Source organism: Podarcis melisellensis (assembly GCF_964234715.1).
Source record: "Podarcis melisellensis genome assembly, chromosome: 18".
Taxonomy (NCBI): Eukaryota; Metazoa; Chordata; class Lepidosauria; order Squamata; family Lacertidae; genus Podarcis; species Podarcis melisellensis.
Window position 1 is genome coordinate 4,507,812 of NC_138536.1, and position 16,930 is coordinate 4,524,741.

General features: G+C 51.1%; 1 long non-coding RNA gene across 1 annotated transcript in view; it reads right to left on the minus strand.

Moving 5' to 3' along the window:
• LOC309361047 overlaps positions 1 to 16,930 on the minus strand; it is a 190,604-nt gene that overhangs the window by 114,831 nt on the left and 58,843 nt on the right. The window lies entirely within an intron of this gene.

Genomic DNA, 16,930 nt, shown 5'->3' on the forward strand with positions numbered 1-16,930 from the left:
GGCCAGCAGGACAAAGTTGCTTCTAGCGAACCAGAGCAGCTCACGGAAACGCCGTTTACCTTCCCGCCGGAGTGGTACCTATTTATCTACTTGCACTTTGAGGTGCTTTCGAACTGCTAGGTTGGCAGGAGCAGGGACTGAGCAATGGGAGCTCACCCCGTCATTGCGGGGATTCGAACCACCAACCTTCTGATCGGCAAGTCCTAGACTCTGGTTTAACCCACAGCGCCACCATCCATCTGCTGGTGGAAAACCCAGTGATGGGAAATTTCTGTGGTCCTTCACTAGATGCCTTCATCACGTGCTTATATTGCACCCGATTGAAGTGCAGAGTGTTTGAGGACTGGGACATTGGCAGGGAAAGCAAAAGGCTTGTTTACAAAGCTATCGCACCACCAACCTTACTGTTCGCTTGTGAAACGTGGACCACTTATAAACGCCACCGCCAGCTCCTCAAAAGATTCCATCAATGTTGATGGTGAGGCTACAGCAGCAGCAGCACCTAGGCTGTTGCTGTTTAGTCGTTTAGTCGTGTCCGACTCTTCGTGACCCCATGGACCAGAGAACGCCAGGCACCTCTGTCCTCCACTGCCTCCCGCAGTCTGGTCAAACCCATGCTGGTAACCTCGAAAACACTATCCAACCATCTCGTCCTCTGCCGTCCCCTTCTCCTTGTGCCCTCCATCTTTCCCAACATCAGGGTCTTCTCCAGGGAGTCTTCTCTTCTCATGAGGTGGCCAAAGTACTGGAGCCTCAGCTTCACAATCTGTCCTTCCAGTGAGCACTCAGGGTTGATTTCCTTCAGTATGGAGAGGTTTGATCTTCTTGCAGTCCATGGGACTCTCAAGAGTCTCCTCCAGCACCATAATTCAAAAGCATCAATTCTTCGGCGATCAGCCTTCTTTATGGTCCAGCTCTCACTTCCATACATCACTACTGGGAAAACCATAGCTTTAACTATACGAACCTTTGTTGGCAAGGTGATGTCTCTACTTCTCAAGATGCTGTCTAGGCCTGTCATTGCCCTTCTCCCAAGAAGCAGGCGTCTTTTAATTTCGTGGCTGCTGTCACCATCTGCAGTGATCATTGAGCCCAAGAAATTAAAATCTCTCACTACCTCCATTTCTTCCCCTTCTATTTGCCAGGAGGTGATGGGACCAGCACCTAGGACCCATGAGCATATAGGAAGAAGCTACTGTCACATCTAGTCCAGCTCCCTCTTTGCAAACGGGTCACCCAGCTGCCCCTCAGGGAATAGGAGAAGAGCTTGCTGGATGAGGCCAGAGACCCGTCTCTCGATCCAGAGCTGCCCCCTCACATGCAGAACCGGAAAGCCGTCAACAAAGCAACCCCGCGGGTCCTGGGATCTCTGAGTCTTTTCTCCCCCTTTGGCGTCATGACTTCATTCATTACCAGGAAGCGATTTCCAGCGCAGCGGTTTAAGACCGGGCTGCTTTTCATCTCGCCTTTGTTCCTTGCACAATGGCAAAATGGAGAGAGAGAGAAGTTGCCGGATAAATAGAAAATAGGAAGCATAAATCAAAGTCCGGGGCCTGTTCTTGTTCGGCGCTCACCTTTACCTGGGGGCGGTGGGTAGGTGTCGCGGGATATTAAAATGAGAACGATCAAAAGGCGCTGGAGTTCCCCCCCCCCCCGCTCTCCAAGGAAATGCCTACCGCTTTGCAATTGATTGGGGGAAAGAGGGGAGGGGAGAAGACTAAGGGGGATAAGAGACACGATGGAATCGTAGAATTGCAGCGTTGGAAGGGAGTCGAAGTGTCATCTATAGTCCAACCCCCTGCAAGGACTGAGGTCTGCAAGAAGGAGCAGCCTGTGTCCCAAGGGCAGGATTTGAAGCCTAATAAAGCTTCTGAAATGCCCGTGGCCAAAATGCTTGTGGGTTTTCTGAAGTGCTGTCAGGAGAACAGGTTCCCAGCTTGATAACACAGTAAGCCTAGATAATTAAAAAGGAGGCTTTATTGCAAAAACAGAGAGCTCCAGACGACTCTAACAAAGCTGCTGGCACCACGACTCAAGATGACCCTTCTGAAGACTCCTCCCGGCGTTGACAGAAGATCTTGAACTTACGACCCTTACGTCTCTTGTTTTGCTTCCTATATAGCAGCCCTCCCATTCGCCAACTCTTCGGACTTAGTGGATCAGCTCCTACCTCTTCCTTTTCTGAGAGGTTGTCTCTGAGTTTGTTTGTGCCTGTTTGTGCTTCCGGGGAGCTTTGGCTGTGTTCAAGCCTGCTCTCAGTGACTGCCTTATCAGTCTGCCCACCAAGGTCAGGAAGAGCCGAAGTCTGAACTGCCAGCTCTCTCCTGCCTGACTAATGTTAAAACCTCTCTGTTCCTGGCTGCTTTCTGCAGCGGGCTGCAAACCTTCACTTGGAGCTGGCTCATTCCTGACGAGTGCTGAATTACAAGGTGCTGTTTCAAAAGTGGGAACTGACGGAGAGGCAGTGTGGTGCAGTGGTCAGAGTGCTGCACTGGGACCTGGGAGAAGCAACCGGCGTCCTCCATCCATCCCCACTTGGCTAGGAAGCTCACTCAGTGTGGCCAGCCACTCAGTCTCAGCCTCACTTTCCTCACAAGGTTTTTGTGGCAATCAAATGGACCATGTATGCCAGCTTGAGCTGTCAATGCAATAATAATAATAATAAAAGAATGAAACTGAAAATATGTAAATAAGCATTGCGTAAGGGACGCAGGTGGCGCTGTGAGTTAAACCACAGAGCCTGGGACTTGCCGATCAGAAGGTCGGCGGTTCGAATCCCCGCAATGACGGGGTGAGCTCCCTTTGCTCGGTCCCTGCTCCTGCCAACCTAGCAGTTTGAAAGCACGTCAAAGTGCAAGTAGATAAATAGGTACCGCTCCGGCGGGAAGGTAAACGGCGTTTCCGTGCGCTGCTCTGGTTCACCAGAAGCAGCTTCGTCCTGCTGGCCACATGACCTGGAAGCTGTACGCTGGCTCCCTCGGCCAAGGAGCTTAAAGGAAGCCCCTGCTGAGATTTTCCAAGGCATTGGGCTGTAGTGGTTAGAGCATGGGTAGGCAAACTAAAGCCTGGGGGCCGGATCCAGCCCAATCACCTTCTAAATCCAGCCCACGGATGGTCCAGGAATCAGTGTGTTTTTACATGAGTAGAAGGTGTCCTTTTATTTAAAATGCATCTCTGGGTTATTTGTGGGGCATAGGAGTTCGTTCATTATTTCTTTTCAAAATATAGTCCAGCCCCCCACAAGGTCTGAGGGACAGTGGACTGCCCCCTGCTGAAAAAGTTTGCTGACCCCTGGGTTAAAGGAAAGGATAAAGGGACTCCTGATCTTGAGGTCCAGTCATGGCCGACTCTGGGGTTGCAGCGCTCATCTCGCTTTATTGGCCGAGGGAGCCAGCGTACAGCTTCCGGGTCATGTGGCCAGCATGACAAAGCCGCTTCTGGTGAACCAGAACAGCGCACGGAAACGCCGTTTACCTTCCCGCTGGAGTGGTACCTATTTATCTACTTGCACTTTGATGTGCTTTCGAACTGATAGGTTGGCAGGAGCAGGGACCGAGCAAGGGGAGCTCACCCACTCGCAGGGATTCGAACCGCCGACCTTCTGATCGGCAAGTCCTAGACTCTGTGGTTTAACCCAAAGCACCAGAATAGGAGCTGGGAGATTAGAATTTGAACCCCCACCTGGCCATGAAACTCACCATGGATGGTGCTATCTCTGGGCCTAACCCACCTCACTGGGATGTTGTAAGGATAATATGAGGAGTTTGGGGTGAACCGTGTATGTTACACCGCAATCCTTGGAGGAACGAAATGGGAAAGCAATAGAATAAATGTGGGTGAACAGTACAGGCTTTCTTCCTCCTCCTGTGCCCTCTGCCAGCCCCTGCAGGGCATCGGTTGCTTGCCAGCTGTTGCAGTTGGGCAAGGCTGGACTTTTGCCCAGGCCTGGTGTTTATCCAAAAGGGAACCTGTTTGTTTTCCTCCTGCTCCAGGAGTCGATGCAAACACTCTCTCCTTTTGTTACCTGGCTGCTGCCCGCCCTCCCACCTCGCTGGCCCCAGTTACCGTACTGTCTGCAAAAGGGAGTCTTGCAGGATTCTGCTCAAGAAAGAAAGAAAGAAAGAAAGAAAGAAAGAAAGAAAGAAAGAAAGAGAGACCTGCTAGGAAAGAGGTGAAATTGAAATCAATCTTTGCTAGCCACAGAAGGATCACCTGGAAAGAGAAGGGGACACAGAGGTCCCGGAAGAGATGAGGTGCTTTGATCTACGTATTTTTTGCTCTATAAGACTCACTTTCCCCTCTTAAAAAGTAAGGGGAAATGTGTGTGCGTCTTATGGAGCGAATGCAGGCTGCGCAGCTATCCCAGAAGCCAGAACAGCAAGAGGGATTGCTGCTTTCACTGCACAGTGATCCTTCTTGCTGTTCTGGCAAGAATATAGCATACTATATTTTTTCTTGTTTTCCTCCTCTTGGGGTCTGGTGCGTCTTATAGAGCGAAAAATACGGTATATCTGATTGTCGTGCATGAGAAAGTGGGCAAAGGAAAGCTTTTCTCCTCCTGTCCTAACACCAGAACAGACCTGACAGATAAAAGAAAGAGTTAAATTAAATTATTGAATTTGCACCCACAAGAGGCACAGGTGTAGGGTTGCCTTATGTTCAGAAGCTGAACAACTTTGAGGTTGATTTCTCAACCTTTGGGCCATTTCCCCTCCCCTCCCGCCCCCCGCAAAACCTTTGTGTCTGGATTTTTTTACTTCCTGAAATACATCAACCCTACACAGATGGGCAGGACGGTGGGTTAAACCACAGAGCCTAGGACTTGCCGATCAGAAGGTCGGCGGTTCGAATCCCCGCAATGACGGGGTGAGCTCCCGTTGCTCGGTCCCTGCTTCTGCCAACCTAGCAGTTCGAAAGCACGTCAAAGTGCAAGTAGATAAATAGGTACCACTCCGGCGGGAAGGTGAACGGCGTTTTCGTGCGCTGCTCTGGTTCGCCAGAAGCGGCTTAGTCCTACTGGCCACATGACCCAGAAGCTGTACGCCGGCTCCCTCGGCCAATAGAGCGAGATGAGCACCGCAACCCCAGAGTCGGCCACGACTGGACCTAATGGTCAGGGGTCCCTTTACCTTACACAGATGGCCACTGTTGTAGAAAACTGGGGGGGGGGGGTCTTTGCTGCCGCAAGGGACTCTGAGCCCCCTAAGTCTATGACTGGTCTGAGAAAGGATGGAGGCAGCTTTCAGTGAAACAAAGAAGATTTTTATTTTTCTGTTGCAACAGAGTTTTGCTCCCTTCTTGCTAGGAGGTGAACAAACTGCAGGCCCTCCTGTCTTCCACTGCCTCCCGTAGTTTGGTCAAACTCATGCTGGTAGCTTCAAGAACACTGTCCCACCATCTCGTCCTCCGTCGTCCCCTTCTCCTTGTGCCCTCCATCTTTCCCAGCACCAGGGTCTTTTCCAGGAAGTCTTCTCTTCTCCTGAGGTGGCCAAAGTCTTGGAGCCTCAGCTTCAGGATCTGTCCTTCCAGTGAGCACTCAGGGCTGATTTCCTTCAGAATGGAGAGGTTGGATCTTCTTGCAGTCCATGGGACTCTCAAGAGTCTCCTCCAGCGCCAGAATTCAAAAGCATCCATTCTTCAGTGATCAGCCCCTCTATATATGCCCCGAAGACAGGATTTGTAAGTGAAAGAACTATTGGGAAAGCTGCCTGCAGGGTATTTCCTTCTGCAGAGGAAATAAATTTAGAATAATCAGGAGAGCTATTTGGGATTGTTCTGTGGGCTAAAATAACGTGCAGCTTTCCTAAATTTTGAAGGGCGAAGGATTGGGGTTTTCTGTGGAGCATGTGTTTGCTTTCTGTCTGTGTGTGTGTGTGTGTGTGTGTACCCTAAAATTTTGCTTATCTTGCTTATCCAATCTCATCCAGTCCCTGATCCATACCAAACAAGCAGATTCATAATACAATTTAAGGTCTGGGAGGGCAAACCCGCCTCTATCTTTTACATCTGTAAGTATTTTATGTTTTATCCTTGGCCTTTTGCCCCTCCAGATTAATCTTGAAATCTCTTTCTGCCATTTTTTAAAGCATTCATCTTTCAGGATGACTGGTATTGATTGAAAAAGAAATAGCATTTTTGGCAACGCGTTCATTTTAATCGCCAATATTTTTCCTAACATTGAGAGATTCATTCTTCTCCATATTTCTAAATTTCTTTTTACCTCAAGCCAAATTTTTTCATAGTTATTTTTAAATAGGTTTATATTTCTTGATGTTAACCAAATCCCTAAACATTTAACCTTTTTATGGGCTTCAATCTCAATGTTTTGTTCTGATTCGGTTCTTTCTTCTGGCTATAATAATACTACTACTAATTTATTATTTATACCCGGCCGATCTGGCTGGGCTTCCCCAGTCACTCTGGGCAGCTTCCAAAAAAATATTAAAATACCATTGATGAGAAAAGGACGCTCTTCTGGTGTTCTTATAAATCCAGCCAGCTACTGCTGTCCCTTTTCTTTCAGTCCAAACGCCCTTGCAGGGGTGTCATGACGACTGAGGCAGAGGAATAATAATAATAATAATAATAATAATAATAATAATAATAATAATATATTATTTATACCCCACCCATCTGGCTGAGTTTCCCCAGCCACTCTGGGCGGCTCCCAATCAAGTGTTAAAAACAGTACAGCGTTAAATATTAAAAACTTCCCTAAACAGGGCTGCCTTCAGATGTCTTTTAAAGATAGGATAGCTGCTTATTTCCTTGACATCTGGTGGGAGGGCGTTCCACAGGGCGGGCGTCACTACCAAGAAGGCCCTCTGTCTGGTTCCCTGTAACCTCACTTCTCGCAATGAGGGAACCGCTAGAAGGCCCTCGGCGCTGGACCTCAGTGTCCGGGCTGAATGATGCGGGTGGAGACGCTCTTTCAGGTATACTGGACCGAGACCGTTTAGGGCGTTCAAGGTCAGCACCAACACTTTGAATTGTGCTCGGAAACGTACTGGGAGCCAATGTAGGTCTTTCAGGACTGGTGTTATGTGGTCTTGGCGGCCGCTCCCAGTCCCCAGTCTAGCTGCTGCATTCTGGATTAATTGCAGTTTCCAGGTCACCTTCAAAGGTAGCCCCACGTAGAGCGCGTTGCAGTAGTGGTAGGAAGGGAAGAACAGGGATATCAGAACGAAAGAGAAGGCTGTCTCTCTTTGCCCAGCAACAGTATGCAAAAATCTCTGTACACTTTTGCCGTGGAACAGATGGAAGGGGGGGGTAGAATAAGTGTAGAAACAGGGTGTCAGAGCTCACAAATTTTCGAGAAGCCTTAGAATAGCATCCCAATTAAGCGAGCGGCAACCTCCCTCTGGCCACGGACCTCGTCGCAAAATCACACACAGACAGAGACCTCCTTTGGCATTCTTCCTTGGAAGCTGGTTGGGAAGATATTTTTCCCCTTATTTGTTTATGCAGATTCCCTTGCTTTCCTCCGTGTATGCGCATGACTCCCCACCATAGCTGTCAACCGTCCCTTATTTGGCGGGAAAGTCCCTTATCCCAGCGCCGTGTCCCTCTGCTGTCCCTTATTGATGATGTCCCTTAAATTTCCCGGGTTTCAAAGGAAGCAGCTCCTCTCCCTCCCTCCCTGCCGGCCAGGGAGGAGGGAGGCTCCAGCTGTGTTGCTTGGCTGCGTTGCTCACCCAATAAGGAGTCTGAGAACGACTGGGGGGTGGAGCTTGCATGCCTTGTGCCGATCAAATCGGCCGCGTTGCCTGGGGACTCGCCTTTGCTCAGCGCTTCCCAGCGGAGAGGTGACGGTGGTTTTCCTTGCTGCATCCCCTTTGCTGGGTTGCTGCGCTGTGGGAACCACCGCTTGAGGCTTCGTTTGGCTGCTGGCTGGGCTTTTCGCCTTTGGCTCAGAGGGGCTCAGAAGTCAAACATACCTGTGCCCGGAAAATCCCTTATTTTGGCTGCTGATCCCTTATTTTTGAGGCTGCTGGTCCCTTATTTTCAAATCTGTAAATTGACAGCTATGCTCCACACCCCTTCCAAATTTTATTCGAACAATGACTCCACAAAGTAGACCAGGCAGAGACAGACAGACAGACAGAGAGACTCATCATCCGGTGATACTTCATGGTTAAGTTAGGATTTGAACTCGGGTCTCGCAGCCCCTAGCACGGCTGGCCCTCTAACAGCTACATCACACTGGAGTTTGAGGTTTTGAAGGCACCCGATATCTTGGCTGCATCCATTTTTAGGGCACAGCTTCACAGGAAGCTTAAAGGGAACTCTCGAATTTTTTCTCCTTTGCAAGCAGGACTTGCTGTCAGCAGCAATTAGCTGATAGGTAGGGACGCGGGTGGCACTGTGGGTTAAACCACAGAGCCTAGGACTTGCTGATCGGAAGGTCGGCAGTTCAAATCCCCGCGACGGGGTGAGCTCCCATTGCTCGGTGCCTGCTCCTGCCAACCTAGCAGTTCGAAAGCACGTCAAAGTGCAAGTAGATAAATAGGTACCGCTCCAGCGGGAAGGTAAATGGCGTTTCTGTGCGCTGCTCTGGTTCGCCAGAAGTGGCTTAGTCATGCTAAGAGGGTGATCTTCACTGCGCTTGGGCGCCACTAGTGGCCAGGAGTTGGTAGTGCAGCTTTTGGACCTTCAGGTTGTCAGGGGACGGCAGAACCCAATGGGAGCCCTCCAGCTCTTTTAAAGCTCTCGGTTTCTCCACAGCTGTGAGACATGAGAGAAGGCTAGGCTGCTATGATCTAGACATGTGGACAAACTGACCCAGACCCAGTGAATGCCCAGATACTTGCCTGGCTGACTCAGATATGGCCTCCAACGTGTGATGGCCTGGGATTTGGACTCGGATGCTGAACCTGAGGGATCCCAGCCTGCACAGGATTCCCCAGTTGAGCCGGGGCTGGGGCCTGAGCCCGAAGGGTCCTCACCTGTGCGGGATCCTCAGGTGCAGGCACCAGCTGAGTCTGCTCTGGCTCCAGAGGTGATGGAGGACCCATTGCCTGCAGGTGCTCTACTCTCAGCCCCGTCAGGGGAAGCTGAGGTTGCCTCTGGGTCCGGTAACCCTCCAGCCTCTCCTGAGCTGCAGAGGCTCAGGGCAGAGAGGCGGAGGGAACTAAGTTCCCGCAGGAGGAGTGCTCGCCTCCAGGCCAGGAGAGGCGAGTCACCAGGGAATCGGGGCCGCCCTATGCCTTGGGGCAGATAAGAGCCAGTCAGCCCCAGTCCCAGGCTGCGGGAGCAACATTGTTGCTTGCTATAAAGGTAAAGGGACCCCTGACCATTAGGTCCAGTCATGACCGACTCTGGGGTTGCAGTGCTCATCTCGCTTTATTGGCCGAGGGAGCCGGCATACAGCTTCCAGGTCATGTGGCCAGCAGGACTAAGCCGCTTCTGGCGAACCAGAGCAGCGCACGGAAATGGCTTTTACCTTCCTGCTGGAGTGGTACCTATTTATCTACTTGCACATTGATGTGCTTTCGAACTGCTAGGTGGGCAGGAGCAGGGACTGAACAACGAGAGCTCACCCCGTCGTGGGGATTTGAACCGCCGACCTTCTGATCGGCAAGCCCTAGGCTCTGCGGTTTAACCCACAGCGCCACCCGTGTCCCTTCTTTGGTTGCTAGTTCCTGCCTGAACCCTGTCCTGCTTTCCTGCCTGAGCTCCTGACCCTCCCTGGCTCTCTGCTTGCAAGCCTGTTCCTGACTTCACCCGACTCCCTGCCCTGCACCCAGCTTCAGCTACAACGGACTGCCTCCACGTCGCACCTTCGACCACGGACCGGACTTGGACCTTGCCTCTCGGGTAACCCACGGGACCAGCCCACAACGCCGCCTCCTCCGTGGCGTGAAAAACCCACATTTTCCCCTTTGTGAAATCTCAGTGGCGGCTGTCTTCCAAGCCTATTTTCGGTGTCAGATTATCTGGGGCTGAGTCCCCCTCCTTTCCACCTCCTTGTCAGGGGGGCATCTGCTGCGAGTGCCCGCCTGTAATTTATGAGGTGTCCTTGCCTGCTGCGCCAGCCTTAACGAGACGCGGACCTTTAACGAGACGAACGCCGGTGGCATGAATCTTTTTAATTTCCTCTGGTGTGACGCGAAATGTAGCCTTTCGCAGCCCACCCCTCCCCTCCTTCCTTCCCTCTCCTGCACTTGGCAGCTCAAAGGTCTGGGAAGAGAGTAGAGCTACAGGTATGGATCAGGACCAGGGTCTGGGAGAGAATTACCAGGGGCTGAGGCTCAGGTGGGTGGGTGGGAGGTGCTGGCATGTGGGAGGAGCCAGATGCCCTGGGGGAGGAGCTTATCAGGGCTGGATGAGCCATTGAGCAAAATCTTCTTCTTCGGCAATTCCTCGTAGCCGAGCCAGATTGTCTTCCATAAACAGAGTTTTAACAGTGAGTCCATAAGTGACTGTGGATCCACACGTCCTTCCACAGTGGGGATATTGGTTTCTGGGTGGGAGTTGATCCTGGTGTGGATTTGCCAAGCGTGCCTTCCTCTTAGCACGTTTCTCCCTTTCGTCCTGAGTTCGAACGTCTTCAAAGCCCACGACACCTTTGGTCAAGGCTGTTCTCCAGCTGGAGCGCTCGCAGGCCAGTGTTTCCCAGTTGTCGGTGTTTATACTACATTTTAAAAGATTTGTCTTTAAGCCTCTTTTGTTGACCGCCAGCATTACGCTTCCCATTTCAGAATAGAGTAGTCGCTTTGGAAGACGATCATCAGGCATCCGCACAACATGACCAGTCCGACAAAGTTGATGTTGAAGAATCATCGCTTTGACATGGGTGATCATTGCTTCATTGATTTCTATCCAACCCGGTTAGCACCACTTAATCTGCAGCCGATGAACAACAAGCCCCAACTCCCTCTGCAAAGACATACAAAGCTCTGGGGCATCTTAATTTGGGTTAGAGCAAGAGGACTCTGGCTCCAGACTCTCCCCACACAGGGTGAACTCTCATCTCTTGGCAGTGTTTCATCTAGCCAGAAGGTGCCGCCTCTGCTGCCACTTCCTTGGTGGTCAGCTGACAGGAAATAAGGCTACATCCAGCCTTATAAATCCTGCTGGCTGATGGCTGGGCTTTGCCTCGTCGCTGTCGGTGCTGACCTTGAAAGCCCTAAACAGCCTCGGCCCAGTAGACCTGAAGGAGCGTCTTCACCCCCATCGTTCTGCCCGGACGCTGAGGTCCAGCTCCGAGGGCCTTCTGGCGGTTCCCTCCCTGCAAGAAGTGAGGTTGCAGGGAAGCAGGCAGAGGGCCTTCTTGGTGGTGGCGCCTGCCGGGTGGAATGCCCTCCCACCAGATGTCAAGGAGAGAAAGAACTATCTGACTTTTAGAAGACATCTGAAGGCAGCCCTGTTGAGGGGAGTTTTTAATGTTTGATGTTTTATTGTGCTTTTAATTTTCTGTTGGGAGCTGCCCAGAGTGGCTGGGGAAACCTAGCCAGATGGGTGGGGTATAAACAAGCAAACAAAGTAACTAACTAACTAACGAACGAACTAACTCTTGCCCTGCCGTTCTGCTGTATGCCAGCTCCATCTGGTCGGGGTATAAATAAATTACTATTACTATTATTATTATTATTATTATTATTATTATTATTATTATTACAGTGGTACCTTGGGTTAAGAACTTAATTCATTCTGGAGGTCCGTTCTTAACCTGAAACTGTTCTTAACCTGAGGTACCACTTTAGCTAATGGGGCCTCCTGCTGCCGCCACACAATTTCTGTTCTCATCCTGAAGCAAAGTTCTTAACACGAGGTACTATTTCTGGGTTAGCAGAGTTTGTAACCTGAAGTGTCTGTAACCCGAGGTAAAGGTAAAGGGAGCCCTGACCATTAGGTCCAGTCGTGCCCGACTCTGGGGTTGCGGCGCTCATCTCACTTTACTGGCCGAGGGAGCCGGCGTACAGCTTCCGGGTCATGTGGCCAGCAGGACTAAGCCGCTTCTGGCAAAACCAGAGCAGCGCACGGAAACGCCGTTTACCTTCCCGCCATAGTGGTACCTATTTATCTACTTGCACTTTGACGTGCTTTCAAACTGCTAGGTTGGCAGGAGCAGGGACCGAGCAACGGGAGCTCACCCCGTCGCGGGGATTTGAACCACCGACCTCCTGATTGGCAAGTCCAAGGCTCTGTGGTTTAACCCACAGCACCACCTGCGTCTCTTTTGTAAACCGAGGTACCCCTGTATTATTATTATTATCTGTTCACAGCAAAGCGACCCTGGAGGCAAAACATCCTTGTGGGTGCGTTACGCACCCCACATCAGATCCTACTACATGCAGACTCTTGGTTGCAGTGGGTTGGACTAAATGACCCTTTGGGTCCCTTTCAAACGCCGACGATTATTTTATTCTTCCTTTCTGTGCGCCAGCCCCGTCCTTCCTCGCTGCCTCCGGCTGTTATGACTCCTACCAGACGGCATGTGCACCCTCCCTCTTGCCTTCTCCCTTCTCCTTCTGCTTCCCCCCTCTGTAATATTAAAGCACTTAATGCACTCAGTAGAGCCCTCCAGGGCTGCCGCCTCGCCCTTCAAGTGCCCTCGGCTTTTGTCTGGCACGCTGATGGAGCGAGGTGCTCAGCTTGGCGATGCATTACACGCCCGTCTCAAGCACCCTTCAGCGGGGCACCCACTAAATGCTGAGAGCTCTTCATCTCCGGATCCACAGAGGGCGTGGGGTTTGGGGTGGTCTCCACACACCCACACACATACATGCCGCACGGAAAGACCCTACTCCGTTATCCTTTCTCCGTCAAGTCAAGTGGGGACTCAGAAGGGCTGTGCGGCGGAACCAGAAGTGGGGGCGTCACCGTGCCGCCGCACAAACTGATCCCCAGTGTCGAAGCGACGATTCTTCAGTGTTGGACTGGTTGTGTGGTTCGGACGCCTGACTACCGTCTTCCAAAGCAACTCCTCTACAGTGGCACCTCGGGTTAAGGACTTAATTTGTTCCGGAGGTCCGTACTTAACCTGAAACTGTTCTTAACCTGAAGCACCACTTTAGCTAATCGGGCCTCCTGCTGCTGCCTCGCCGCCGTAGCACGATTTCTGTTCTCATCCTGAAGCAAAGTTCTTAACCTGAAGCACTATTTCTGGGTTAGAGGAGTCTGTAACCTGAAGCGTATGTAACCTGAAGCGTATGTAACCCGAGGTGCCACTGTATTCCGAACTTAAAAACGGAAGGCGTCAACAAAAGAGGTTCAAAGACTCTCTCTCGAGGCAAATCTGGAAAAAAAAATGTGGTACAGTGGTACCTCGGGTTACATACGCTTCAGGTTACAGACTCCGCTAACCCAGAAATAGTATCTCGGGTTAAGAACTTTGCTTCAGGATGAGAACAGAAATCGTGCTGCGGTGGCAGCGGGAGGCCCCATTAGCTAAAGTGGTGCTTCAGGTTAAGAACAGTTTCAGGTTAAGAACGGACCTCCGGAACGAATTAAGTATTTAACCCAAGGTTGTTGTTGTTGTTTAGTCATTTAGTCGTCTCCGACTCTTCGTGACCCCCTAGACCAGAGCACGCCAGGCCCTCCTGTCTTCCACTGCCTCCCGCAGTTTGGTCAAACTCATGCTGATAGCTTCGAGAACACTGTCCCACCATCTCGTCCTCCGTCGTCCCCTTCTCCTTCTGCCCTCCATCTTTCCCAACATCAGGGTCTTTTCCAGGGTGTCTTCTCTTCTCCTGAGGTGGCCAAAGTATTGGAGCCTCAGCTTCAGGATCTGTCCTTCCAGTGAGCACTCTGGGCTGATTTCCTTCCGAATGGAGAGGTTGGATCTTCTTGCAGTCCATGGGACTCTCAAGAGTCTCCTCCAGCACCAGAATTCAAAAGCATCCATTCTCCGGCAATCAGCCTTCTTTATAGTCCAGCTTCCATACATCACTAACCCGAAGTACCACTGTATAAACACCAACAACTGGGAAACATTGGCCTGGGAGCGCTCCAGTTGGAGAACAGCCTTTTAACAAAGGTGTTGTGGATTTTGAAGACACTCAAACTCAGGACGCAAGGGAGAAACATGCTAAGAGGAAGGCACACTTGGCAAACCATCAACTCCTGCCTGGAAACCTATGTCCCCACTGTGGAAGGACGTGTGGATCCAGAATTGGCCTCCACAGTCACTTACGGACCCACTGTTGTTTTCTTCTCCTCCAGAGTGTAGGGCTCGATCCAATGGACCCAAACGACAAGAAAGGAGATTCCGACTCAACGTTAGGAAGAACTTTCTGACAGCAAGAGCTGTTCACCAGTGGAACAGACCCCCTTGGAAGGTGGCAGACTCTCCCTTTTGGAGGTTTTTAAGCACAGCTTGGGTGGGACACGGGTGGCGCTGTGGGTTAAGCCACAGAGCCTAGGACTTGCCGATCAGAAGGTCGGCGGTTCGAATCCCAGTGACGGGGTGAGCTCCCGTTGCTCGGTCCCTGCTCCTGCCAACCTAGCAGTTCGAAAGCACGTCAATGTGCAAGTAGATAAATAGGTACCACTCCGGCAGCTAGGTAAATGGCGTTTTTGTGCGCTGCTCTGGTTCGCCAGAAGCGGCTTAGTCCTGCTGGCCACATGACCCGGAAGCTGTACGCCGGCTCCCTCGGCCAGTAAAGCGAGATGAGCGCCGCAACTGCAGAGTCAGCCACAACTGGACCTAATGGTCAGGGGTCCCTTTACCTTTACCTATGACTGTACTGCTGGAGAGAGGTCTTCCTTCTCTTCCACAAACCAAGAACGGCCACATTTATTTCTTTCGGTTGCTGAATTCAGAGTCTGGGCAAGAGATGCTCCTTCTCGCCCACCCTCCCTGGGGAAGCCCAGCCAAGGCCGGCTGGGAGGAGAGCGAACGAGGGAACGTGTTGCCAAGCAGATGGGCATGGTGCTAGTCCATATGGAGACTGACCCGGAAGCTGTACTCTGGCTCCCTCGGCCAATAAAACGAGATGAGCACCGCAACCCCAGAGTCGGCCACGACTGGACCTAATGGTCAGGGGTCCCTTTACCTTAAGCAGAGCTTGGGTGGCCCCCCCATCAGGATTATCTAGTTATGATTCCTGAGTTGCAAGACGATGGACTAGATTAACAATGGGGGCAGCTTCCAATTTTCAATGCTATGATTTTATTTGTTTTGTTTTGTTTTGTTTATTGAATTTATATAGTGCCCTATACCTGGAGGTCTCAGGGCAGTTCACATTAAAAGATCGCAACATATAAAATAACAATAAAAGGAATAAATCAATTACACCGCCACATTTTAAAAGGGTTAGGATGTTGATCAGATCAACCAAAGGCCTTCTTAAAAAGGAACGTTTTTGCCTGGCACCCAAATGTGTATAATGAAGGCGCCAAGTGAACTTCCCTGGGGAGAGCGTTCCGCAGACGGGGAGCCACTGCAGAGAAGGCCCCGTTCTCGTGTCGCCACCCTCTGGACCTCTTGAGGAGAGGGCACACGAAGGAGGGCCTCAGAAGATGATCTCGGGGTCCGGGTGGGTTCATATCGGAAGAGGCGGTCCTTGAGGTATTGTGCTCCTGAGCTGTTTAAGGCTTTATAGGTCACAAACCAGCAACCTGGCTGCTGAATTCTGCACCAACTTAAGTTTCCAAACTGTTATTCAGAGACAGCCCTACGTATAATGATAACTCTTATACAGTGGTACCTCGGGTTAAGTACTTAATTCGTTCCGGAGGTCCGTTCTTAACCTGAAACTGTTCTTAACCTGAAGCACCACTTTAGCTAATGGGGCCTCCTGCTGCCGCCGGGCTGCTGGAGCCCGATTTCTGTTCTCATCCTGAAGCAAAGTTCTTAACCTGGAGCACTATTTCTGGGTTAGCGGAGTGTGTAACCTGAAGCGTATGTAACCCGAGGTACCACTGTACGTTCAAAGAGTGGAGGAGTTGGATAAATCTTTGTTCCTCTAGCTGTTGTCGGGGGTGCAGCGGCTCCCATCATCGTTCACCATTGGCCATGGGCTGGAGTCCAACAGAATCTGGAGAGCCACACAGGTACTGTACAGAACAATAGAATCCTAGAGCTGGATGGGACCCCATTGGGTCATCTAGTCTAACCCCCTGCAATACATCCCCATAGGGGGATCAGACCCATGACCTTGTCTTTATCAGTGCCACGCTCTAATCCATGGGTAGGCAAACTAAGGCCCAGGGGCAGGATCCGGCCCAATCGCCTTCTCAATCTGGCCCACGGACGGTCTGGGAATCAGCGTGTTTTTACATGAGTAGAATGTGTCCTTTTATTTAAAATGCATCTCTGGGTTATTAGTGGGGCATAGGAATTCGTTCATTTTTTAATTTTATTTTTTCAAAATATAGTCCAGCCCCCCACAAGGTCTGAGGGACAGTGGACCGGCCCCCTGCTGAAAAAGTTTGCTGACCCCTGCTCTAACCAACTGCGCTGACCGGCAAGGCTGCGTCGACAAACCCCACCCATCTGGTTGGGCCGCAGTGTTCACCGGAGAGCTTTGCGCGGGTGCGAAACGCACTCTGCGTGCGCTCAGGAACCAAAGCCGCCTTTTTCGGACATCACCTTGCGATGCCTCCAGAGGTTTCTGGGCTGACCGCATATCCCGCCCCCCACACGCCCCCCCCCCAATTTCCCAGCCCCTGGTCAAAAGCAGCAAGGACTGGGCTGGATAAATAAAGTCTCTCTTTGTGCATGTTGAAGGTTTGAACCTTGCAACCCGGGCGCATGTTATTGGGAATATTGGGGGGTGAAATTGGCGGGGGAGAGGGAAGGAATTGGGAACAATTAAACACGTCCCCCGTACAACATTGGTTACGTTGCCCTCTGCGGAAAACGAGAAGAATAGAAATCGGAGGGAGAAGGCAGCAGCTGCGTTTTTTTATAATATTAAAAAAGGTTTTAGGATGCTTCGGGATGCGTTACAGGTTGTCAGGTCCCTATCCCCCCCTCCAATTC